The sequence below is a fragment of the Canis lupus genome, chromosome 24 (assembly GCF_003254725.2).
Source record: "Canis lupus dingo isolate Sandy chromosome 24, ASM325472v2, whole genome shotgun sequence".
Lineage (NCBI taxonomy): Eukaryota > Metazoa > Chordata > Mammalia > Carnivora > Canidae > Canis > Canis lupus.
In genome coordinates this window covers 9,486,051-9,513,579 of record NC_064266.1, presented here as the reverse complement: position 1 = coordinate 9,513,579, position 27,529 = coordinate 9,486,051, and the positions used below count along the sequence as shown (strand labels likewise).

At 43.5% G+C, this 27,529-nt stretch overlaps 1 protein-coding gene across 2 annotated transcripts in view; it reads left to right on the top strand.

Moving 5' to 3' along the window:
- The window catches only part of ISM1 (isthmin 1), a 71,615-nt gene that overhangs the window by 16,926 nt on the left and 27,160 nt on the right, over window positions 1-27,529 (top strand). The window lies entirely within an intron of this gene.

Here is a 27,529-nt window from a genome sequence, read left to right as displayed (position 1 = left end):
TGGCAAGACACCTGGAAAACTGAGTCCCAACTTCTCATTTCTTACATGAGGAATCCAAATCCCAGAGAAATAAAAGCACTCTCTCATGATCATGCTACTCATTTCAGGTTGTCTGATTCCCAGGCCAGCTCCCTTTCATGAAGCCACAAAACCTGCCATTTCTGGACATCTTTAAGAGTTCATGATCTTGTTTTGCTGAAGAGAATTGGAGCAAATGTACATAAAATCCCCAGATTCTGATAGTACATTTGTCATTAAGTTCTTATGAGATCTGAAAGGAAATTAAATGAGCATGGATTGTGGCTTTTTTATTTCAGAGACCAGCTTGCAGTCAGGGAAAGGACATGATGTACATATAAGTAGAGGGCATGGCCCAACTATAGAGTAAGCATTCTAGGATCCCATTTATTCATTTAGCACTTTTGTATTAAGTGTCTATATTGTGCAGGCACTGTGCTAGATACTGGAGATTGAATAGAGTATAAGCTTATGCTCTGGAAGGGAAGATTGAAAATAATGAATTCATAAGTAAAGTAATTAGTATAGATTATAATAGGTGCTTAGAGGACATGAACAGGGAGCAGAGATAGGGAATACCTGAGAGTACCGACTAAAAGAGTGTGACCAAGGAAGGACTTAATGGAAAAGTGGCACTGAAGTCGGGAGCTGAAGAATAAGAAAGGGCCATCTTTGCAAAGAACTATTTGGAGAACAATTCAGACAAATATAATCACAAACACCAAAGCCTTGAGGTAAAAAACTTTGGCTTGATTAAGTGATAGGAAAGAGATTGGAGAAAGGGAGAAAGTATAAGGGAGAAAATGATTTGAGAACTTATAGGAGAGGATGGAGCCTTCTGGGTCATGATAAAGGATATAATTGTTTTCTGAGATCAGCAATGAAGAAGCCATTAAGGAGACTTTAGATGATGGCTCTATCTGGTTTGTGGAGAATGGGATGGAGGAGAGTAGACATATTAGGAGTTTCCGTAATAAAATAATCCAGGCAAGAGATGAAGGGACATGGACCAGGTTGGAGAGGAGAGGATGGACTCAAGATACCGTTCTGACACAGAACCAATAGGATGTGGTGATGGATCATATTTCAGAGTTGAAAAACTGAGCAGTCAAAAATAACTTCTAGTTTTATGGAAGGTGGGGTGTACATATCAGTGGATCTATATTGGACATAGGGAATTTGAGGTTCCTGTGAGACATCCAAGTGAAGATGGTGAGCAGGGAAGTGGTCAAATGGACTGGGAACAAAGACCACTGTCATGACCCCAGTGGTAGGAAAAGAACCAAGAGTTGTGTCATGGACACCAAGGGAGGAGAATGCCTTAAGGAAAGAGTCCTTTTGAATGCTGCTGTGAGAGCAAAGGAGATGAAGACAGAGAAGTGCCCATTCAGCTGGGCAGTATGGCCATTGCTGAAAGCCTTGATGAGAACAGTTTAAGAAGCATTATGGGAACAGATGCCATTCACTTCTACTGGGTGAAGTACCAAATGGAGGTGAAGAAGAAGAAACAGAATCCATAAGTAAGTCTTAGTGAAGCTTTGCTATCAAGGGGAAACATGCTATCATGTGGATATGGGGTTGAGGGAGCATATTTGGTTCATTTGTTTTAAGATCAGAGATACCAGAGTGTCATTGATGCTGGGATTGAGCCAGTAGAAAGGAGGAAATTAATTATGAAAGATTGAGAGGGGAGAGCTAAGGGGTAAATTGATCAAGAAAGCAGGAAGGTATGTGTGGAAATTGGCCTTTGATAAAAGCAGGGATGACCATTCCATGCAATTGTTGAAAAGAAGGAAAAGATGAGCTGTGCAGATGGGAGTGTAGATCTAGTGTGAGAATGTGAGTCAATCATACAACTCTCTTGGATGAATTAACCATGGGTAGCTCCTGTTTCTTCAATGAAATATGCAGTGAGGACAATGAGGAAGAAAGAGTAGGGGATTTGGAGAGAGTAGATATGAAGTAGTCATCTTGGATACCAGAGAAGATGAGATTGTGAGGGGAGGACCATTGATTTTGGAACAGTGCTGAGTACTCATTTCAGGTTTGAGAATCTGGAAAACAGAGCAGGTTTTCATGTTGGACTATTTTATTTTTCCCATCATCCATCTCCATGGCTACTAACATAGAGAAGTTGGATCATTGGATTCAACTAGAACTGAGGTTTTGCCAGTGAAATAGATCAGAGGGAGAGAAGAAGGCAAGGAGAATTGAGAGGAGTTGCAAAGAATGGTTATATAAAGGAACATGTGCTAAATAAGAACTGAAAGTAAAAGAGAAAGCTGCAAGGTGGTGAAAAATGGCAGAAGACCAGAGATCTTCGGGAATGAGCTAACAGGACATGAATTATGTTTGTGTAGAAGATTTGCTGACAGGGGGTCTAGGGCAGAGGGTAGCTGAGATGCAGTAGGGGAATAGGTTGTTGGTGGTGAGAAGTCAAGGAGCTGGGAGGGCCCTCTCCCCAGATGTTGAAGTTACCAAATAGGATAACAAATGAGTTTGGTGAAGAAGACTGAGCCAGAAGGTTACATTTTCGATGAATGAGGGAAAAGGACCAGAGGCCCCATATTAGAATAGGCATCATCCTGAAAGGAGCATCAACCTGAAATTTTCATGCATTTTTTATTTTGTTTGTCAGGAGGAAGGGGAAGAAATGGTCAGGAAGCATCTATGGGGACTAGGAAGACCTAGGAGGAGGTTTAAGGAATAGCCAGAGAAGTTGAAAATGAGAGCCGATGCCTTATCATGGAATGAAAGTCCTAGAAGGAGGTTTTGGGAGGGTGGAGGGGGATAGGTTAGTCCAATTAAGAGATGTTCAAAACAGTGTGGGATGGAGAGCCCATGGTCATGGAAGATCTCTCAATTACAGCTAGAGAAACCATCATGGGAATGGTTTTGGGCTTCTCTTGACTTGAAGGAGACACCCTTTTCTCAATGGTGTGATGGGCTCTGGGCTCTTATTTCTATGGTTAGTTTGGTGTAAAGGCATCAGATGAGGTATAGGAGTCACTTACGTCTCACAACGTGGGGTTGGCAGCCATAGCTTAAGGCATCAACTCCCTTAGTGTTCACTTTTGGAACAGTGTGTGCTGGTAGTTATACAGACCGCACCCGATTTTATCTACCTGTTTTTGTCAAACACATATATAGCACTTATTATGGGCTCAACACTTTTCTAAACAAGTGATGAATGTGAATTTATTTAATCCTCAAAATAACACCATGAGCAGGCACCCTTATTAACCCTATTTTTACACTCTAAGGTTAAATAACTTGTCCAAGTCACACACAGGATTTGAACTCTGGCTGCCTGGATTCCAGATCCCTACTTTCAACCACTGACCACAGTAAGTCGGGGCAAAAGTTCCTTTTTTATTGTCAGAAAGATATCTTTCTTGCCTTGAATGTCAGAAGACATGAGTTTGAGTCCCCACTCTGCCACTAACTGGCTGTTATCTTGGACACAGCCCTTAACTTCTATCATCCGCCTGCAGCTTTCTTAGTGGTCATTTCCATACATCACTAAGGGACCCAAGCTGACGGAGGCACTCTTACCTTAATAGTCCCAGCTTCAAAGACACACACCACTCCTGCTCATATCAATCATACCTTACTGCAAGGTGGCTGGCTAGTGCATTCCCTGGTTGCTTCCACTTTGGAGCAGGGGTACCTATTTTTGGTGGATGGCTAACCCTCCCTGCCTTATTATTCAGTGTGCCTTATGCTTCCAGGACTCTGTGTATGCACTTGTGTGTACCACACTCGGGCCTTTGCTTTTTGTCTTCTTCCTATCTCACCTTTAGGTATGTCTCATTGCATGACCAACAGTGGACTGTTAATTACTATGCAGTCCATCATTTCAGAGAATATAAGACATGTAGTCAAGAAAAAAACTGAGTCCTTCCCCAGTACCAAAACCTAAGGAAGAAATTAAGGGTGCCCCCAATTTCAAGCTATATTCATCACCTCTAGGCATTTACTTGCCCCGTGAATATGTATCCAGCTACCAGTCAGCAAAACGTAGTTTGGGTAGAAGTTGCTATATAACCTATTTGGGAATACAGGACTTAGTGTTTACAGTGTTTCTGCAGTTAGAGTAGCAGGTACAGTTTCCCTGAAACAGTTAGACATTTGAAGGAAAGAAGGACTTACTTTCTCTATTATCCAGGTAATGTTTCCTTTAGTGGAATGGAGGTGAGGCTCAATGCTCAATGGCATTTGCAGTAGGGAATGTTCATGTTACCCCGCTGCAGTGGAGGAGGTACTGATCCACCTGCAGGTGAGAGAGAGAGAGAGAGAGAGAGAGCAGTAGCAGTTTAGAAAGGTCACACCTATGGAAAGACCCACACTGTACCCAGCTATCTTCCCCTTCACTCACAGACAGGTGAGGAAAGAAAATATGCTTCGGTCTTGTACTAAATGCAGAGCTCATTTTCTTAGATGAAAAGTATACATGAGCAGAACTGATTCAGAACAGCTCATCTAAGGCTGATTTGCAGGTGGCAGTCTCTCACCACTGTGATGACCACAGGTCTCACCAAGGTGTTAAGCTCAAGTACAGAGGCTTTGTTTCCCACTACTGTGGAAGATGTCATTACAGGGTGGGGAAACAGCCTTAGCTAATAAAAACAGAGTGTGGTTACTTCTTTGGGCATTGCATGTCTTTAAGTCCTACAAGCTATGTGGTGAGGCAGTTTTATAATTTGTTTTTCTCACAAGATGACCAGTGAAAAGAATTTAATTACAAGTAATCGCATTTCGTATAAAAAACACTTAAAAAGTTTAACACGGGAAGTTTATTCCATAGTTCACAGGCATGATATTAGCTTTGCTAGATATAGCTGTAATTTAAACACAAATGAAGAGATAATTCGTTTCTTAAAAATCCATCGGCCAAGTTTTTTGTTAACTATCATTCAAGTATGTTGGCACCACTAATGCATTTGTGGGATGAGGCATTTTATATTGAGAGAATAGTTTCCCCTTATCAGGCTCCTAAAAACAAACCTCCAATGCAAAATCAAAAGAAGGCACAAGGAAAGGTGTGTTTCACCTAAATGTCAGGTTTAGAGGCATCTGCCTTGCCTGGTGTGCATGGCATTAATTTCCTGCCAGTTTTTCTATTGGAATGCCCCCCCTGAGTTGCTTGAAATTGAGAATCAAGTCATGTTTCTTTAATCAGCTCTAGGAAACAGTGAGCGAAGGGGGTGGTGGAGAGGTTTCTTTTTATGAAAAGTTCTAAAATCAGCAAAGCCTAGAAAAAACGAGTATGCACAACCTTGGACCAGGAGACTAGGGTTTTAATCTCAAAGAGCATTTGTCCCCACCCTCTCCATGCCAGTTAAGTATCTTTCTCCCTATGTTAGTTATCTCTTGTTCCAAAATTTAGCAGTTTAAAAAGAGACATTTATTATCTCACCTTTTCTGTGGGTTGGGAACTTGGGCGGGCTGAGGCTACAATCGAGTTTATCAGACAGGACAACAGTCATTGCAAGGCATGGCCAGAGGAGCACTGGCTTCCAGACTTAATGGTTTGCTTATTGGCAAGATTTTGTTTCTCACAGGCTGTTAGCAGAGGGCACCCAAAGCTCCTTGCCGTGGGGGCCTCTCCATAGGGCAGCTCAAATACAGCAACTCACTTCAGAGCAAACAAGTGAGGAAGCCAGAGAGTGTGAGCAAGACAAAATCCCTGGTCTTTTGTAACCTAAACTCAGTGACATCCCATCATTTTTGTTGTATCCTCTTTGTTAGAAACAAGTTACTTGCTCTACCCCACACTCAGAGGAAGGGGATTGCACAAAAGTGTGAATTCTAGGAGATGCCACCATTAAGCATCCTTCAGAAACTGCCTTCTGTACTCTGCTCCTCATGTAGATGGGTCCCTGCCCATTCCAATTTGTCCCAGTGGACCATTCCCCTTCATTGTCTGGTGTGATGCACTGGATCCCTACTTCCCTAGATCTCCTTATTTTTAATTCTGGTTTCTCTTGTCTATTCAGAATATAATACATTAATTTTCTTAAAAATGATTGCCTTCTCTTGCTTAAGAACTTCCAATGACTCCTCTTATTCCTTGCCTCAGAACAGGTACCAAGGAATTGCGTATCTGAAATTAATCAGCTTTTCTCGCCTTTTACTTTATAGGCTGTATTTGCAGCCAAATTGGACTCCTATTCATCCTTATGCCCTCCCCATGCTCTTTAGCCTCTCTGCTCAGACCATTTCCTTGGCTAATACTGCCTTCCTCCCTCTTTCCAGCTGCGAAAATTCTGGACAAGTTGCAAAAGTTTCTCTATGAACTGTCAAGGTGGAAATGGCCCATTTCTGAACTCTTATAGCATTGTGCATCCATTAAGTGATGATTCCATTATCCCTCATATATAATTATCTGAGGGTATGAAACATTCCCATTCCCCCCGCCCCTGCCTGCAAAAACAGGGTAAGGGTCCTGGGAGCAGAAATAGTAGCTTGCTTCTCTTTTATATCCCATGGCACATGGTGTAACCCCCATGTTCAGTAAAATGTGCTCTCTCGGTATTTGTGCTTTCTGAAATGCCTTCACTAGATTTGGGAAGACACAACAGAGATTTTTATTTCATTTTATGGATGAGGAAACTGAGATCCAGAAAATTGACCTGCTTGCTGACAATGACAGAGCCCCGATTAAATTCTTGAGTTCCAACAACACCCTGACCTATAAGAAGGAAGTGACTAATTTGGACTTCTCCAATTCACATCTGATTTTTTTCTTTTAAATGTAAAACTACTTAACCTGACCTGATTTTATTGGTGGAATGATATGATTCACAGTCATTCAATAATCCCTGCATTGTAATAAATGTTCTTTTCTTTTGATTTGTTTTTTTAACCATCCCAGGGCAAAAGAGAGAGTAGAACAGAGAATTTATTTTATTTTTTTAAGATTTTATTTATTTATTCATGAGAGACACAAAGAGAGAGGCAGAGACATAGGCAGAGGGAGAAGCAGACTCCCTGCATGGATCCTGATGTGGGACTTGATCCCAGGACCCTGGGAACATTACCTGAGCAAAAGGCAGACATTCAACTGCTGAGCCACCCAGGTTCTCCCAGAGATTTCTTTTAAATAAATCAATAAAACACCACCAGGGGCAGGAAGGGGCCTGAATCTGCAATTTCTGTTCCTCCATATGTTAGCCTTTTCAACTTAGCCAAAACAGCATCAGGAAACATTGTGCTATTAAATGTCACCTTGTGTGTGTGTTGCTGTTGCCTGATTCACTTCTGACCATGTGATGAAGTAAGTTATGATGCAGCTTGTAGCCTGCACAGCTCAAGAAGTTCCTAGTGACCCAGGACACTTCCACCAGATGCCTTGGTTGGAACCACAGGCATTTCTGTCAGGAAAGTGGGGTATGTGGTGTGTGTGTGTGTGTGTGTGTGTGTGTACACATATGCATCTCGGAGGATGAGCAAGTTAAAAGAGAGACTCAGGCATGAAGGGTAATTATTTCTCAAAACCCACTCTCCAGACCTCTGTAGGCAATATTCTGAATTCAAAATAATTTTCAGCCAAGTCATATTTGCACCTGGGAACTGTGAAAAGTATTGAAAGCTTCAAAAAGGAGATGTAACTTGACCATGACAGGAAGTGACTTACAGCCCCAGAGGCTCAGATGTATTGACATAAGATAGTGAAGTAGGGAAGAATGATGGTTTTCAAAAAGTCAGATTTTGGTTTCTCTTTTATCCCAGTATGAAGTGTGTGTCCTAGGATAAATCCCTCTAACCACACAGTGCAAAAGTGACAGGTATGTAACAGGCATTGTCTGAATCCCTTGCTTTGGTGGATCTGACACTGAGGAAAGTCAGAATTGCGTCTATGACTTCTTCATCCTGCATCAGCACCGTAGTTTCCAAATACTGTATGAAGCTGATTTTCCGAGTGCCAGGTGGGCCATGCCGTTGACAGCAGCAGCAAAAAGTGCTGAAGGAATTAACCACTGGGTTATTTGAGGCTAATGCAATGGTGCTCCATTCATATTGGTACATTTCTTTGTGCATGAATTGTCAGAAGCCTTTATTCTCTAGCATTTAATCCCTTTATTGTCCTTTAAGAACATGTCTTGTTTCTCTACTTGAATTAGCAGCCTGATGTCCAGCAGCAGGTGATTATCCAAAAAAGCTGAATGTGAACTGCCCATAGCTGGTGGTGCATGAACTGACTCAGAGAGGCCATGATCAGCTGGAAAATTTGATATAATTTTGACAAGTTGGTGGGCCATTCATCTTAGCAGTGAGGTGTCTACGCTCCATAGGAAGCTATTTTTTTATGTAACATTTTGTCTGACATAGTGCCTCAAGGGTCAATCTCAGAAAGATCTTAGGTTTAGCCAAAGCACACTTCATCATTTCCTAGCAGGTGACTTCATAATACGTGAGACCATTGAACTTCACCACTTGAGCCAGGTCCCATAACACTAATTTCTACCAGAGTTCCTCTGGTGTTCCCTAGGATGAATTGCACTAATTTTATTTTTCCTTTCAGCCCACTTCTTGCCTCTTTCTGTACCCCAATCCCAGGGTTAAGAGTGACAACTTCAGATATCCTGAAGGGATGTCACATGGCTTTGATGCCATTCCTCTGACCCCACGAGATGTTTCCTGGTTCTATGTTACCAGATGTTTGGGAGGAGGAAAAGTAGCATAAATATATTTTTATCTACAAAGCATAGCACTGGCTTCAAATTTATCATGAAGATGCAAATGGGAGACAGAGTGAAAGTATATGATGTAAGGAAGAGAGGTGATAAACATGAAACTGGTAAAAAGGGCTATTATTTCTAAAGCTGCTTATATAGGAGAGAAAGCTGTTTGTATTTGGGGAAGATTGGCTACACACCATGGGCCAAATTCTGGCCCCAAGTACGTGTGGTCAGCCCATGAGCCCTGGAAAGAATCTGACTTTGCCTTTATCCAAATATTAGTCATTTCTGGGTGGATTGTTTTAGGATGATTTTTGAAAAGATAAATAAAATGAGGACACAAAGACCTGAAAGAAAAGCCAAGTCTTGCAGGGAACAGGGCTCCTAATGGTCTTCCCACCATCAAGAGGTACTGAAACAAGCATGAGTAAGGGCCATTGGTAAACCTGTCCATTTCACAGATGGACCAGGACTTGGGAGCTGGTGCAGCCAGTCCAGGCCCCAGGGCCTCCTGCTTCCGCATCTCTGGCTCTGCCCAGCAGACTGTTGCCTCCAGATGGGAAGCAATAGCAGGCCAACTTGAACTCCTCCATGCCCTGAGTGGATGGATGCAGCAGGACCACACGGAGTCCATTTTTCTCCAGCAAAGCAGTGATGTGTTCCAGGCAAAAACCCAATCTGGGATGTTTTGGCCCAAAGGAAACATTTACAACCAAATTATACACCTCGGAAAATAAATGAGCTTTCATTTTGGAAGGAAACCCTGCCAGGTTCTTTATTATTTGCACCACAATCATAAAGTTGGTTTTAATCTCTATAATGGAATGCCGCTGGTTTGGCCAACTGGCAGGCTCTGGTGGTTTGAGTGGGGATCATTTCAGCCTTCAGAACGCACAATGGGAAGTAGGGAAGTCCTTCTTCTGCAACATTTTTCTCAGGATCCATCATTTTGGTTTTGGGTTTTTTTGTTTTGTTTTGTTTTGTTTCCTCTGGCACATTCATTGCAACTTCAAAGCAGGCTCCTTTTTTCTTTCTCTTTTCTTTTATTCTCATTTTTGAAAATTCCTGGGACCTTCCAGAAAAAGACCTAATGTAATGTTTCCTTTCTAAATTGATGAAAATCCAGGAGTAGGTCCAAGAAAGTCTATAATGGATTTCCATTGATCGCTTGACAGGGAACTGGATATAAAGCTCAGAGAGAACAGAGGGAAAGGGCTTATCAAGCAGGTTCTCCTTTTCTACCTTAACAAAGACATTGGGTGATTTAAACCTGCTGGGAGTCTGCTCCCAGGATTTATGCCTTGAAATGACCTTATAAATATGGCAGCCAGGAGGCTTAGAGTTTCTAGGATGGCGTGGGCCTCATATATTTTATACCATTATCAGATCAGGTGCTGGCTAATGTATTCTGATTTAGGGTTTGGAATAGGTGGTGTTCCTATTCCAGCATTTAAAAATGTGGCTAGTACTTGTAGTCAGGAAGCTCCCCTGGGAGCTACACAGAATTTTGCACTTGTTCTGAAGACATTAGAATGAAGTCCTTGTGAACATGTGGGGCTTCAGAAAGCATAGCAGGAGCTGCTAGGACGAGCAATGGGCAATGCTTTGGTGCTTGTAGATTGGGAAAATTGTGGCAACACAGCTAAGAATCCTAAGTGATTCCCAAATATGATGGCATGATGGAAAGCCTGAGACCTTTGAAAAGTACTGGTACCTGGGTCCTATTCCAGACACCCTGATTTAAATGGTTTGGGGTGTGACGTGGGCGAACTATAAACTCCATGAAGGCAAGAATGGTGTCTGTCTTCTCATCATTGTATCCCCAGTGCTTGGGATGGAGTAATTGGCTCTCAAAAATTACATGTTGAGTGAGTCAATGAGTAAAGATCCTGAAGTTCGTCTGCCCACACACCATTCCAAATGAATCCCAGCCAATCAAATGATTTCAGCTTTTAAATATTTGAGGTGGTTTAGGGTGGAGTGTGGGTTATGTTCTGGGTCTTCTTTGCTCCCATCTATTTAACCCTCAGTCTCCCTTCTTAAAACATCCTGAGAATGATTTTATGAGCTCTTTATTTATAATGTTCATGGCATGGCAATGTCCCAACTTAGGACAGCTGATTGCTTTGTATTTTAAGTCGGGAATTTATACCTGGGGTACCCTGCACTCCTTGTGATAGAGATGGATCAACCCAGTTCTTTGCCAGCAATGCTACAGGGGCGTCTTTCACCCGCTTTTAATGCACAGTACATGTTCTCGTGTTCTGACGCTGAAGGCTTCCACTACCCGCTGTGCCTTCATCCCACCTCACCCCCTCTCACAGACACTGAATCCTGGCAGTAGATAAGTCAGCTTCCATTGTAAAAATGTTTATGGAGACTGTCAGTTCTTAACCTTAAAACTGAACCATGCTGTTTGTATTTTTCCAAGTGATGGAGAGTGTGAAGGACTAATGAAAATGGAGCGTGAAGAGATCAAACACGCGTCGTGGAATCTTTGTTCAGGCTCTGGGACGAGAGCAGTTCCCTTAGGGAGGGGCAGGAATTCCAGCAAATGGGATCTCCTGTGAGTTGGGCTCAAGGCCGGAGAGCCTGGCCAGGGAGTGAGGGAGTAGGCAGTGGCATGCAGGAGGGAAGGGTCATAAGATGCTTTTTTGGTCTTTTGAGAAGCAAAACTTATTTCCTTTGTCAGAGAATGAGCAGATCCACTTGTAACAAACTCTATCTTCTGACCTTCTAGAGCCTGCTTTCCAAAGTCAGGATTTTGAAAGTTGTTCAAAAGTGTATATAACATGCCATCTCGGAGAAGTTTCTATGTAGTGTTTGCCTTTTCTGTAGACCGCTGGGGAGGGTGGGCCTGTGGACCTCTCAGGGACAGACTATTCACAATTTGGTTAAAAATGGATTTTTCTCCATCTGTAGACTTGGGAAGTGAAGGGGAGAGTCTGATCTGAAGCCAACAAACGCATTTTCACAGAATGAGGTGTACAGTTGGGGGAGAAAAGCAAAGCTCTGGCTGCTGCTTGAGCCCTTTCCAGTTGGGGCCTGTGTGGGTTGTCTGAAGAGAGCGTTTTCTTGGATTGGACTTATCCATCAGGCTTTTGTTTTCCAGACCGTCTCCCTGGAAGAATAAAGAGCAAGGGTACAGGGATGCTGGCTGGTGAAGGAATGCTCCCCAGGGGTGTTTCCCTTTGGAATGGGGAACATTTGGTTTTCATGGTGACTGCTGTGGGCCTGCTGAGAACAGATAGATTTCCTCCTCCAACATCCTACCTGAGTCATTCTTTAATTTCCTGGGAAATTGCAGCTTAACTGTTGGACAGTTTAGGATTTATCCTTGCTGATGGGTTTGCTTGGTGTGGTGCTTTCAGCGCAGCAGGGAGCTCTCTTGGGTTTGAAGAGGAGTCATCTCCAAACCATGGCAATAGGCACTTGGTGTTTGGGTCCTGAAGAAACTCATGGTCTGATCCTCTCCTCTATCTTCTGCTTCTGTCTTCCCTCTTCTCTTATACATATACTGATGGATAGTTTCTCTTTGGTGTTCCTGAGGGCTTCCTTGTGGGTCTTGTTTAATTGCCCAGCCCTTGGAGCTAGAAAAATTTATCCAGTAGCCAATGAGGACCCAAGTCTGTCCCTCCCTATGGACCCAAGTAGTTTATTCAGAGGCAGATACACAGTGAAGGAGATGTCAGTTAGAAACCCTCTGCTGCCCCACTCGGGATACTTGCTACCTAAGTGAGCAGAATGGACTAGAATATATTGATGCTGAGGATAAGTGTGAAACGAGTCAAATCTTATAGTACTGTCCATCTTCGAGGTTCTACCTTTTCACAAACCCCCCCTTCACCCCCCTGTGTATTGGTTTCTGATGTCACCTGACCCAGTAGCAGCTTCCTGCACCAAGGACCCATGAGGGTGAGGAGCTCTGCCCTTGGGGTCCTCACGGCAGGAGATCCCTGAGGAATGGGTGATGGGCTCAGAGGGTCTCCCCAGGCTTGGACTGGATGCCTTGGGGCTCGTTTGCTATTTACCTGATTACATTTCCCTGGTAAAAATATACCAACCATTGAAAGCCCTTCATTTCCTGAAAGTCTTTCCCTTGGCTGAAGTGACCACCAGAATAATAGCTCCGTAACTACTACTCAGCCACCTGTTCCTCATATTCGCCTGATTCGAGCCAAGGGTCTCAGACATTAGCCGGCATCCAAATTACTGGAAGGGCTGGTTAAGACATGAGCTGCTGGGCCCCACCCCAGAGACTGATTGTGCAGGGTGGGGCCTGGGAATCAGCATTTTTCAAGCTAACAAGTAATGCTGATGCTGGGGACCACACTTTGAGAACAAGTAGGTTAAAGTGATAACTCAGCTTATTACCGGCTTTTGGTGAGCTTGGTTAACACATGTATACACTTATGTATCCATACATATAAATATGTGTATATGCAAATCAATACATATATAGTCATACATTTGTATCACCTTTGGATTCTTATTTGACATTGAAGAGAAGCAAGTAGATTCAGAAAATGTTCAGAATCAGAACTGAATTTAAGAGAACAAAATACCTGGGCTCCTACCCCTCATCCCCTTCAGAGTCTTCTTTCTTCTTTTTTTTTTAATATGATTTATTTTTACTTTTTAAAAAAGATTTTATTTATTTACTCATAGAGAGAGAGACACAGAGAGAGAGGCAGAGACAGGCAGAAGGAGAAGCAGGCTCCCTATGGGGAGCATGATGCGGGACTTGATCCCAGGACCCTGGGATCACACCTGAGCCAAAGGCAGACACTCAACCAAGTCACCCAGGCGTCCCCAGAGTCTTCTTTCTATCCCTGCTTCCCAAGTCCCTCCTGCCCCATGTCGCTCTACTGGGGCTTCTGCTTGGTACATTTGCTGAGTGTTGAAAGGTGAATTGGTCATGCACAGGTGGCTGTCCCCATTGGTCCCTCCAGCAGAGTCTCTACATTATCTGGGCGGAGAGTAAAGCTGGGCACCGCTCATGGCATCACTGGGAGGCAGGTGCCTATCCCATGTCATGTTGGAGAGAACTTGGAGTCGCCTCACAAGTGGAGACCAAGCCAGGAACTGAGGCAGGGAGATCTTTCCCCACCTCTGCCAGAGCCTCTGCTCATCCCCCCACATCCCAGGACCCCGCATTCCAGAGAGGTAAGGTGACTCAGCTGTGCCCACGCCTATGGGGCTTTGAAATCCTGTTCGTTCATCCATCTATCTGTCATTCCATCCACTTCCTCAGAGGGTATTTAGCAGGTCCAGATTTTTTGGTAGGACTGCAACTTTAAGGGGAAAGGCTAACTTTTTGTGATTCCATCGGACAAGAGCAATACCACAGAAGCAGCCAGTTCAATAGGAAGAGCCCCAGGCTGGGAGTCGTGAATCCAGTACTCTGGGCCCAGGCCAGGAGCCCTCCCATATGCCACCTCCTCCCCAAGGATCCCCGGGATCATATTCCATCAACATAAGGAGCCAAATCCCCAGACCTATCTTGTGCCCTGCTCTTGCCAGGCAGGTCTGGCGCGACCATTCTCAGGACTGGTTATATGCTAAGAGAGGGTTGGGGAGATAAATTGGCTTTAGAATTCAAAAGACTAAAGCACTGACCACTCCCTTGTTCCTGAAGGGTAGGCATCTTTGGAGAGGCTGCTGACTGGTGGTCTAGGTTCTCTCTCTATGCTGATCCTTCTCACTCTGGGGCAGTTAACATTCTTCCTGTGGCTTTCGCCAACACAGGCTGCCATCTCCTGTCTCCAGTGTCTGGCGTTAACACCATCAGCCCCTGCCAGTCCAAAGGATTCATGGTCCCAGTAAGCCACTTGTAACACATCTGGATCCTCTATCAGATGAGCGACTTTGGTGGCATCCTCAATTCAGTTTTCTCATCCATACAGAGGAGATGATGTGCTTGTACCCATCTGGCCGGGGGCTTTGGGAGGCACTGAGTTGATGCACAATGAGTGTTTGGATAAAGCTAGCACAGAGGAGGTGTTTCTGAAAAGGGGGTGGGGGTGGGGGTGGAGGAGTGCTTACAACTAGGGAAGATAGGAGCTGAGCCTGGGGGAGGGGAGGGCATTCCAGAGAAAAGGTCTGTATCCGTGAATACTAGAAAGGCTAATGAGGAAAAGGAATAATAAAGGGGAGAAAAGACCACAGAGATGCTTCCCATTTTACAAGGGAGAAAACTGAGCCACAGGGAAGTAACATGACAAGGTGGAGCTCCTCTTTTTTCAAAAGCTGTATTTCCCTGTACCCCTATTGTTCAGAAAATAGCAGTAATACAGAAGTGTGGCATCCTTAAGAAATATCTGTGATCTTGCCCATTACCATTTCTCTATGATTTCTTCTGTTTTCTTTTCTTTTGTGTTTGTGGTAGTTACGCTAGGTTCTGCATCTGAGTAACTGGAGGGAGCGCACATCGTAAGTGCACAGCTCAATCAATTTTCAGAGTGAACTTACTGCATGACCAGCTCCCAGACCAAGAAATAGAGCATGGCCAGTGCCCCAGAAGCCCAAGGGCTCCCTTCTTGTCACTAGCACCCCTAGGGTCGCTTCTGTCCTAACTTCTAATAGCCCTGGTTAGTTTTGCCTGCTTTTGAGCTTTGTATGAATAGAATCGTATGTCTTACGTTCTTTGGTATCTGACTTCCTTTGTTCACTCTCATGTCTGTGAGATTCATCGAGGTTCTTGGGTGTCTGTACTTTGTTCATTCTCCTTGCTCCACAGTGCTTCATCCTGTGACTATTTTATGCCTGCATTTTACTTATATGTTCTACTGTGGATGGCCAGCCATTTGCCGCTGCCACTTCCAACGTTCACCCCAAACATTTAGCAGGCATGAGGAAAAATGTGATGGCACCAAATGTTAATATCCAAAGCAGCACATGTTTGAGGCTGGACTCTTTGTGATCTATTTTGTCTGTTCCTTGCCTCATCTGGCTCCCCGAATAGCTGTCACATATTTGCATGAAGTACTATATGCCATTCAATTTTTTTTTTTTTTTTAAGAGAGAGAGGGTGGTGGGGAGGAGCAGAGGGAGAGGGAGTCTTAAGCAGACTCCCCACTGAGTGTGGAACCTGATGCCAGGCTGATCTCATTACCCTGAGATCATGACCTGAGTGGAAACCAAGAGTCCGACACTTAACTGACTGAGCCACCTAGGTGCCTTGTGTACCATTCCCTTCTTACTTCATCTCCTCTCTCTATATATCTATGTACGTAGATATATAGATATAGATAGCTATAATTTCTATTTAAATATATACTTTGTTTAGTAGGGGAGTCTTGCACTCATTTTCCCATTCGTTCTCAACTTGTGCAGTGTGACTATATATAAATACAAATTATATATAATATTTTTATAAATATAAGTTATATATAAATATATTTATAAGTTTATATTACACATATGTTAATCTATATAATCATACTGCCCAGGTCAAGAGGCGTTGGGCTAGTATGAGTTTTCCTAAGAAAATGAGCCCAGGACTTCCCCACCAAACAAAGTGAGGAAGCAGAGTTGAGGATTAAATCAACAGTGTTCCTCAGGTGAGTGTTCTTGAGCTAGCCCCCTCGGAACCACTATCCCTCATTACCCCTGGACAGGGGCTGCAGCAGGAGGAAGATGGGGTCTTCAAGGGGCTGCAGACACTCTTAGCCTAAAGAGCACCTCCAGGGGAGAAATTAGGACAGCAGGGCACAGTGGAAGGAACAGGGCCATGGAACCTACTTATGAGCTAGAGACCTCTCTGACTCACCTTCCTCCTCCCCAGAATAGGGGTACTCATGGCTACTTCAAAAGGATGTTGTGAGGATTAGATTTAATGTTCAGCACCTGGCACGAGTGAGCATGTGTTTTTTCCAGAAATGTCCTGTGTGCCCTATATCTTCTCTTTCTAACCCAGCTTTTGTCCTTCTCCATCCTTAGGCCTCAGGTACTTGATCTGTGTGTGTTACAGCAACAGGCTCCCTTTCTCTGGGGCAGCAGAGGCGGGGAAGAGGAGAGGGAGGCAGCAGTATTTAGTGAGCCCCATATGACCGCACACCCTCACACAACTCTCCTCCTCCCACTCTGGGTAATGGTAACCTCTCTCTTTCCTTGCCTCTTCAGGCCTGGGGGTATAAGATCTCCCTGGCTCTACTGGTCCTGGGTCCTGCAGTATCCTTGGTGGTTTCCAGTGTCTTTGATCAGACATCTGTAAATTGTTCCTTTATTAAGCTTTCCCTGGCCACCCAGTACCTCAGTGCCATCCATTTCCTGCCCAGATTCAGACTGATCCATCCTAATGCCATGGTGTTTATACTGGGGAAAGTAATAAACCTGTAAGCATGTTCTCTGTTGCAGCCCCCCCCCCCCGCCCCATGACCACCACCAGAAAGAAAGCTTCTGAGAATCTTGCTGTCCTCTTTTCTTGAACCTCAACTAACTGAATGAATTCTAGTGGGAGAATTATCTTTGTCAAGAACAACTTTAGGGGTTTCTTTGTTTCTCTAGGGTCAGAGTAGGAAATTGTATGGGTGCAGGAAGGTAATAAAATGGTTGAAAGTAGTGTGGGTACCCATCTACCCTCCCTCCAGGGCCCTTCATCAGAGGCCAGATCCCAAGAGAAGTCCTGTTCATAAACCATGCTTCTCCACTTGTTTTAGCTTGCTGCCACATAGGACCTGTATGTAGATAGGGGTCTTTAGAAAAAAATCAAAGAACATAATATGGTGATGTTAAAGATTCAATACATGGTGAACTGAAGTCATTAGAAGAGCCTGGTTCATTTTACTCCCTTACACTGAAAGCTTCCACTCCTAAGGAATTCCCCTCTTCTACTTTGCATTTTATATGTGTATAAGCATTTCCTAACTTCACCAATGGAGTCTGAAGTCCTTGAGGAAAAAGGACTTCCAAATAAAGTTTTCATAATGTTAGAAACATGAATCTGATACAAATATGAAATGAATACATGTCAAAAATTAATTTAACTAATGAATGAAGGAACTAAGATGCTAATGCCAGGTCAGAGGACTTGAGGAACACATATTTAAAACATTACTTAAGAAAATCATAAGGATGCAAATTTGTAAGTCAAAAATGAAACTGGTTAATGTCCTATAGGGCAATAAAACAGTAAGTTTTCAGTTATTTCTTTTTCTGCTAGTTATATGTCAATTGTATAAATGTATGCTTATGCATAATGTTGCATAAGTTTAAAATGTAAAACATAGTGACTTGAGGTATATATATATATATATATATATATATATATATATAGCGAAATGATATATGTTTATATTGTGAAATGATCACCATAATAAGTTTGGTTAATATCCATCACCTCACATAATTTTTTTTCTTATGATGAAAATTTTTAATGAGTTATTATTTCTATCAGGCCATAAAACAAAACAAAACAAAACAAAACCCTCTATTTCTACAGGATGAAAATGTACTTCAAGTCTGGACCTTAATCCACAGTAAATCATAGGTGAAACAAAGGTACCTTCTCCTAGAAAATTACGTAATCTTGGACAGGCCTGTCATATTGTGCCCTGGTATGAACTGTTACACCTGCAGACATCCTCTTGCCTTATTTCCAAGTTTTGGATAATTTATCTTTAACAGGGATGTGCTATTGAACCATCTCACCCCCAGCAGAGCACCTGCCACAAAGTAGCTGCCCAGGAAGTGTTTGTTGAGTGAATCCACGAAAGGAACAGACACTCCAACCATTTATAGAGAAAGGTTAGCCAAGCTAAACCAGAGGACCACAATCTCATGGTCTGCCTGCTTTCCAAATAAGGATCAAACAGTTTCCCTGGGAGAACAGACCAGCAGTCCAAATAAGAACAATCTGTATGGGCAGGTGGGAAATGGAGCCAGTCCTGGTGACGCACAGCTTTCTCTTCACCTCGGGCTGCAGTTGGTCTGTGATAGCTCTATAATTGTTTTATAGTGTCAGTAGGGGTTCCCTAATAAATGGGCATTGCTAGTTTCTGGCAGCCCACAGAGCTGTACAGGTGCATCATGAAAGTGAGAGGGGAGAACTGTTAAATCTCAGGTCTAAAACTTTGAAATCCTGGCAATAGGGCTGTTAACAAAGCAGCACATGTAATTGACGGAAGCAGTAGGCAGGGGGTTGTTTTCCAACAGATTTTATCCAGCTTGGAGTTAGCAGGTGGAGAAGGTGAAGGTGTTCTAACAATTGGAGATAGTAGTTACATTTTAGATATTTAGAACCATCAAATATTTTGTTTCATCTGCACACTTTCAATTTCATGTTTTCGAGGATTTGGCTTGACATATTTTGCATCGTTGGAAAATATTTTCTCCAGGACTAGTGTTTCTTGAGGACTCCATTCCTAGGATGTCAGAACTGGGTAGATGGAGAGGTTTTTTTGCAGTTCCCACCCCACCTCACCATGCCCATTTTATAGAAGAAATAACTGAGGCCCTGAATTATTTAGCTATTGCTGTATAACAAGCCACTCTGAATTCATTAGCTTAAAACTACAGATCTTGATTATTTTCCATGATTCTGTGGGTCAGCCCAGAGGCTTTTCCAGTCTGGGTTGACTCAGCTAGGGCTAGATGGTCTAGGATGGTCTTCATCTGAGTGGCTGGTCCTGGGCTGACTGATAGTCTGGGGTGGATTGTCTCTGTTCCACATGTGTCTCATCATCCAACAGATTAGCCCAGGCTTCTTCACACAGTGGTCTTGAGATTTCAAGAGCAACAAAAACAGACAAGTCCCAATATACAAGCATTTATCGTTAGCCAAAGTAAATCTCATGGCCACACACAATGACAGTGTGGGGAGCAGCTACTCAAGGCATGGCTATTAAGAGAGTATTTGTAGACATTTTTGCAAACCACAGGCAAAAGGTACAGTAACCTGCCTAAGCTTACAAAACTAGATGGGGGCAATGCTAGGACATAGAACCAGGCCTCATACCTGCTAGCCCAGGCCCCTTCTATGATACCATAAATCCTTTTCCAGGATTTCAAAATAAAGTTCTCATTCCCTTTAAAAGCCAATTTTAGAGGTACTTGGAGCAGATATGCATGGTAGGCTTCAGTGAAGGGTCTTGATTTTGAATGTCGAAAGAAATCCATCTTCTTGCTTAAAATAGTAAGTGGGGCAAGGGTCCCCAGAGTCACTCCCCAGGCCAGCCTCTGAACCCTGCCATCTAATGCTCTTTGACTCTGCCTCTCAACAGCAGAACACCAGCCTTGACCGGGGTTTGGGATCCCCCATTCCATGTGGGGAGACATAGAATTCCTGCAGCAGTGTTTGCTTCCTGCTTTGACACCGGCCCCCTCTGGCCAAGGGATGACTTAGTTGGACCATTTAGGCACTTTAATAATTTGGTGCCTTTTCCAATTGGGTCCTGGAAAATGGGTCCTAGATGGTTCTTAACTCTGATTTCTTTGCTACAATGGAGAAAGCATAACTTAAAAAACTTCAGTAATCCAGACTCATTAAATATTTCCTCAATATTTGATGTAGAGGGGAGGCCAAGCCCCACATGGCCCAAGGGCCCTCTGATGGCCACCCTTGACCTGTTCTCTACAGCCCTCTCAGCAGACAAAACCTCCCCTTAGCTTACACTTGAGGAGGGTTTGTCTTATACCAAAAGAGACTCTTCAAAGTGTGACTTCTAGGCAGGTCCACCATTCCCCCTGAGAAAGGTTCTGGAAAATACAATTTCTCCATTGCCTTACATTTGCAGAGATGTTTTAGATGATGGGTGAAGGTTTCTTTTGGCCAAATTGGCTTCCTACCCTTGAGTTCTACTTCTTACATGTTTTCTTAGACTTGAAAGAATAATTTGTGTTTCACTTCTATTCATTCTTTAGCCTCACAGGACATAAGGAAATAGATCCTGGATAGTTCCCACTCTCTTTTCTTTGCCAGCAGTGGAGAAAGCACAACTTGAAAAATCACAAATAGCACACACATTTCCAAGATCAAAGCTGTTTATAGAAGTATCTGAGACAAGCCAGTGGGGTGTTGACTTCCATTTTGTCAGCCAGGCCCAAGAGCCTTCAATTAAGAAAGAAGCACGGGGGTGGGTGGCCCACAGTAGTGGCTCCTTTGCTGGGGAGCCAGCTCCCGGCTCAAGTGCAACTAGTTGACCATTCCTCGTGTCTTCTAAAGCCTCGCCTGGGATCATAAGCAGGGTCATTCCCGAGCCCTAAAATAAACATTCTTGCAGTACATTCTGCCACTATAACGCAAGATTCCTCAGCCATTAGTCAGGCTTTCAACAGAAGGCTCCGTTCCCAACCGAGTTGCACTACTCCTGCATTCTTGAAATGATGTGCCTGTATCACCAGCTCCCAGCGTTGTCTCCAGGCTTCTACAGCAAAGATTGAAGCATATTTCTGGCCTTTTCTTCTCTGCCAGGAATTTGCCTTTCCATGCTTGCTGTAGAATAAAGCCACTGATATTGTCTCTGCTCCTGCTGCCTGAAGGGGAGCGATTGCCATCACACTCCAACAGAGAGAGAGCAGAAGGTGGCCAGCCTTGTCATCTGGGTTTTTGCCAGTGCAAGGCTCCCCAGTTGGGTCCCGGTGCCTTCTTTCCGACACTTGACACTCGTGACACTCCACAGAACAAGCCTCCACCACCCCCTGCTGCCAGTGCCATAATGGTCTCTGTGCTGTCTGCCGGAGCCCCAAAGAGCAAGTGCAACCCCTAAGAAAGCTGACTTTACTTCCTGAAACTCACTCTGTTTATTCTGGTTTTCTCTTCCTAGAAGCGCAGCTCCCCAGTCATGTGTAAAGATAATCAGGGGTGCCCTTTTATTCTTTTATCTCCCCAAATGGGGAAATTTTGCTCTTCCCTTTGAAATACCACCAGTGGCATTCTTGAACTTATTTTTAGATGTATGGAAGTGTTCCAAACAAAAATCGATGCCTAGTACAGATAAAGCCCTGAGTGTGTTTTCATGGGTAGAAGAAAAATGGAGTGTTTTAATGTGAAAGGAGCATAGCCATATGCCTGGGTGCAGTATGGCTTCCTTTAATCTGGAAAAAGGAAACAAGTATTGTCGATAATAATATGCAGATGTCTAGCCCCAAATGAGGACATATTGCTAATTAGCTATATTGTTAGTATGTTTTAAGGGGAGAGGCTACAGTGACATTAATTATAATCTCTGTTGTTTGTTGTTCAAAGTCTATGAGACCAAAAGCATTGCTAATAATATCTTCTTTAATATCTTCAATAGACGATTCCTAGATTGTTTTTTTTCTTTAAAATCCCACATAAAAGCCACATTAGGGGTAAGGGGTAATGAGGCCTGTAGCCTGAGCCTAATTAAAATGAAATCTAACTAGGCCCGTAGCCATCATTATCATCAACTAGTACTTATTGGGTGCCCCCTGAGCTTGTAGAATTGGAGGGTGTGGGCTTTGAGATTGCAGATATGCTTGTGATTTGCCCTCCAGAAATTTGCCATCCCATCTGCCTCCAAGAAGTCTGCCTGGTTGTGTTAATCTGGGAATAGTTACTACAGCCTTTAAAAAAAAAAAAAAAAAAAAAAAAAAAAGCACTAAAACTCTCCTAGCCAGCCACCAATTTGTTCCTCTTTTGGAGGTTCTGGAAATGGTCAGATAAGCCTTTTTTTTTCCCACATACTAGCCTTTGGTAGATGTTTGCAGAACAGGACAGGTGCCTCTTTGCAGACTGGGACAAAGATGCTTAGCATGCTTTTTCTGAAAGTGGACCCATCACCCAGTCCCATACCTTGATTGCTTCCTCTTGAGCTGATCACCCTGGTTTGCCCTGGATCCCTCTAAAGAACCTTTCCTTCTCCCTCTGCCTGTGCCAAATGACCAGCTGGAAACTCTGAACTTGTGACCACTCTGACCTTGATTGGCTGTGGCAACCCACCTTGGTCATGCGGATGGCCAGAACGAGCAGGTCCAGCCATGCAGTAGCTGGAAGCAGTGGTTGGGCCAGTGATGTCCTGAGAAGAAAGGATACAAATGATAAAGCTTCCAGAAAATGCCACCAAGGAAATGGTGACCTGTTGGAAAACCATAGCACTATGACAGAAAGCTGTCAGACCAAAGGCTAACAGGTTGCGATCTCTGTACTGGGCCTGACATTTGTATTATTTAACTCAGTAATGTTTTACTAAGGTTGCAGAGTAGTCCCACTCCATCCAGCTCTGATGCCCTTTGAGTCTCGGTCTCAGGGCTGCCAAGCCCTGGGCAATCTGCACCCATTTGCTTTGCCAGGATTGCAGTGTCCACTGGCCCAATTCCTCCTCTGCTCTGTTCTCTTCACCTGCTTCACCTGTTTGACTGTTGCTCGCCTCTGCAGTCTCGGCTCAAACATTATTTCTTCAGGAAAACTTTTCTCTATTTTTAACACCAATGTTCCAAGTGAGGAGTTTTTAGAATTCCTATCTCAAATGGTGACAGTAGTTTTTCACGCTTTCTCTCTTTTGTGACTATCATTGTAAGCTCATGGATTTTCATAGATTCTATGTGAAGTGGTCAACTACAAACTTTGTTTGACACCCAAATTGTCTAATCTTTGTGCAGTGAGTACCCTTCAGACTGGCTCCTATGTTCTTTGGAGAGGACACCATTAACCACTAAAAGCTTCCTTATTCTCTGGCACATCAGATTATCCCAAACTCACCTATACTTCCCTGCTCAAACTCTTGGAATCAGCTGGCTATTTGTCCAAAAGACCTCTGGTTTCTTTCAGTGAGGGCAAGCTTCTTGAAATTTAATGATAGTATTTTAAGACAAATTAAAGGAAATATTACATTACACAGTGAGTAATATATTTGAGAAATATAACATATAGATGCTGAAACAATGAGAAAACTCTGTAAATGTTATGGAGAAGGGGATAGATGGCAGCGCTGGCATCCGTAGCCTGGCTGCCACTGTGAAGTTCACTGTGATGACCCACTAAATGCCCTATTGGTACGTCTGTCAGCTGGGAATTGTGTTCAGTTGCACAGAACAGAGTACCCAACTTTGAGTCACTTAACTGAACAGGGCTTTTCCCTTTCTGTTGGTCGTCACAGCTCTAATATTCACGTCACAACAGGGGACATTGCTACTGGTGTTGCAGCATTGCCAATGTTAACATTAATGCTCCTAGTCACCAGTCCAGGTGATATGACTATGCCATCCCAGGACCCAACCCCCTTGTCTTTCCATTCAGCCACCTTTAGAGACTAGCCTTCAACCTCATGCCTGCTAGCAGCCTTGTTTCACTTGAAGCACTTCTATCTGCATTCCAGATAGGAGAAAGTAGAAGAGAGGAAAGCAGAAGGTAAGCTGACTGCCTCCCACTCATCAGGTTCATCTGTCACCTTCCACTTCTATCTCATTGGGTGGAACTGCATCACATGGTCACTTCGAGCTTCAGTGGATGCTGGGAAGTGTAGTTTTAGCCAGGTTCATTGCCACCTGAAACAAATACTGAGTAGAAATAAATAAACAAACAAAATAGGAGAATAGAATTGGGTAGACACTTGCAATATCTGCCACAATACTGCCATCTAAGGCACAAATACATGGCTCCTATGTTATTGTTTTATCATTGTTCTTAACATTTTATGATTACTTTTTTTCTATTTTAGATAAGAAGAGTTGTGAAATAACAGAGGGGCAGGAGTTATGCACAAAGATGAGGAGCATCAAGTGTTAGCTATGTAATTTGGCCACTGTAGATTGCCTGCCTCAGCTGTTGAGAAATGCGTGTGTATAAACCACGTAATAGCATTAGTGTTTCTGCTGCTCTTTTTATTGGTAATCCCAGCTCCAGAAAGAATAGTGCTACTGCAGCTGCAGCACTGATTGAAGATAGGCTCAAAGACACATTGTGGGTAAAAGAAATGTTTTCTGAAACTAAGCTGACCTCCCCATGTCATATGAATTCAGGCAAAATGAATCCTGTAGCACCTTGGAAAGTAGGGTGATATTTCCATTCTTCAGGTCCTGGACTTTCCCAAGATATGCATTCAGAAAAGGGCGTTGGCTTTTCTGAATAAAACACAAACTGTTTAAAATCTTCATCTTGAGGTCCACCCTTCCTGAGAATCTTCACTCTGCTAAAATAACTTAAGTAGGATACTCAGCGGGTAAACTTGTTGATATAGTTGGATGATGGCCATCAACCAAGACCTCTGCTGGGGCTTCTGCAAGGAAGATGTGCAGTTTCCAAGAAAGGGCTTTCTCCTACATCACTGGCGGACCCTGTCTGCTGTCTCTCACCCCAGACATAAAATTGAGATTATCAAAATAGTGGCTACTCCCGAAGCTTGTTATTGGTTGAATAAAGTGGAGTTTCATTTTATATGAGGCATTGTAAGACACCCTTCCCCTGTCCTAAGGCTTCTAGTTTCTGGAAATTTGGGGCCACGCCATTGCAGGGAGCTAAGGTTTCCAGTTTAATATGTTTTGATAAAGATGCAGCAGTAATTCAGATATTCAGAGATTGTGATTAGTGTTTCTTTATTACTTCCCATCTTCCAAATGCTTTATGAACACTGAGCTTGTTTGGAGCATGGGTGGGGGGATTGGGAAAAGATGGAGAAATGCCACATTGTATGCAAAACTCAAGCCAAAACATACTTTAGCCCCAGTCTATTCCCGGCAGAGGAGCTTGTGGCCTGAGCTGGCCAGCCGATTGCCCTAACTCTACACTTCTCTCTCTCCTCTTTTTTTTTTCATGTGTAGACACAACCCAACTGAGTTGTCTTGACCATCCTGCTGGGACAGCATGGGACTCTCCTTATTATCTGCTGTTTCACATGGAGGAGTGTTGAGCCACAGAAAGTTTAATGGCTTTTCTTGGTTCATGACTGAGCCAGGATCACTCTGTGGTAGTTTATCACTTACCAAGAAATTCCAGAGTCAGACCAAGAAACCAATCAGATTCAGTCCTTGGTTTTTCAGCCATCTAAGCAAAATGCCAAATAACATTTCCTATCTCTTCTTCTAAAATGTGAATTTTAAGGGTAGAAAGTGTACTTCATCACAAGGTAAAGGAAAGAGAGCTCCATTTTTAACCCAGTCAAGCAGGGTGTCCTAGTTACTATAACGAAGTTAGGGCTGGATTTGCAGGTAATCCCTAAAGCAATTGACAAGCAAATTTTGGTCCCCTTCTGAGAGTTATACGCTCAAATACTCTGCAAGAAATTCTCCATGAGAATCCAACTATGCTCACTAACGCTGTTGAAGAAGTTTTAGGATTGGGGTCCTGGAAGAAGAGCTAGAGAACAATTACCTTCAATCATCTCCCCTTGGACTATGATAGAGAGAACTCTTATGTTGAGGGAAGACTTAGCATTCTCCTCTCTCCTTCCCCTGCTCTCCTTCCCCTCCACCCCCTCTCTCTATGTGCTGGGCTCAGTCTCCACATAATACATTTGGCCCTTATTGCATTGAGCAATGCCTAGGAATGCCAGTGCAAGTCCCTCTACGAAGATGTGCCAGGAGACAGAAACCATGGCAGAGAGGTGGCTGGAAAGGTGAACAAAGAAAGACGCTGCCCTTAGCCACACTTCTTGAGCAAAAAGGGAGGGCAAGCAAAAACATGACGATGAGTAGCCAGCTTCCCCACTGTGTAGCTCTCTATCTGCATGTTTTAAAGAAGAGACAGAAGACGGCTATCTCTGCCTTGCACTTGCAGGGAAGGGTGCCCCAGCCTCTTGTCAGAATCACTGTCTGCGGAAGGGTCGGTGTGCAGCCTGATGGTCCCTTGCCCTCTTGGCACATTCACAAAGGTAGTCTGTGCACCAGCAAGTTTATGCCTCAGCCCCATTTCTGTTTAAAGGATATAGGAGAGATCCAGTCCCTCAAATTAGCTCTCTAAGAAGATATCTATCTACTACATGTGTTTCATCCTCTGGCTGTTCTTGACCTTTGGTACTCAGAGTTGAGAGTGTTTTGATACCAGATGTAACCCTTTGGCTGGGTCAGAGGCCCCACAGTGGGGGCAGGGAGTGCATGTGGAGACAGTGTGCTGGAATATACACTCCAAAACCCCCAAACATGCCCAAGAATAACAAGAGCATTAACCACTGACCCAAACGCTGGTGAAATTCTATCTCTACATCTCTCTTCACCAGTAAACATGAAAATGCCATCCCTGAAGGGATGGAGGAAACCTCCAATGAGAAGTCCAGGGAGAACAAGAGGAGAAAAGGGCTGGTTTGAGAAAGAAGTCCAGCAACTTCAACACTCTTCAATCACTATAAAAATTCTCCCCTAATGACAACTAAATAGAGACATTTTTTACTAGCTGGGAAAAACAACAGATTTGTGCTTTTCTTTTTAGAATAAAGGCATTAAATTTCAAAATGCCTTCTTGTCACTTTTTCTCTGGCTATCCCCATCTCTTCCTCCTCATCCCATGCAATCTTCCCTCCTTCACTCCATACCAGCCTCACTGGCCTTCTTTCTGTCCCACAAAGGGGCCAAGTTCACCCCCGGTTCAGGACCATCTTACTTGCTATTTCCTCTGCGAGAATGTTCCTCCCCTAGACTGCAATGTGTGTTCAGGTCTCACCTTCCCAAAGAGGTTTTCTCCAGGAACCTGTCTAATGTTGTTCCCGGCCACTCTCCATCATGTTCTTCTTTTTTCTAGCCAGTCATCACTTTCTGATCTGATTTTATTTGTCATATTTATTATTTTTTCCCTCAATTGGTTGTACACATTAAGAGAATAGGGTCCATGTCTTATTCATGATTATATCTCCTGTGCCTAGCATGTGGTTGACACATGTTGACTAGATGGATGCATGGAATGGATGGGAAATGGATAAGTGAATGGATGGAGAGAT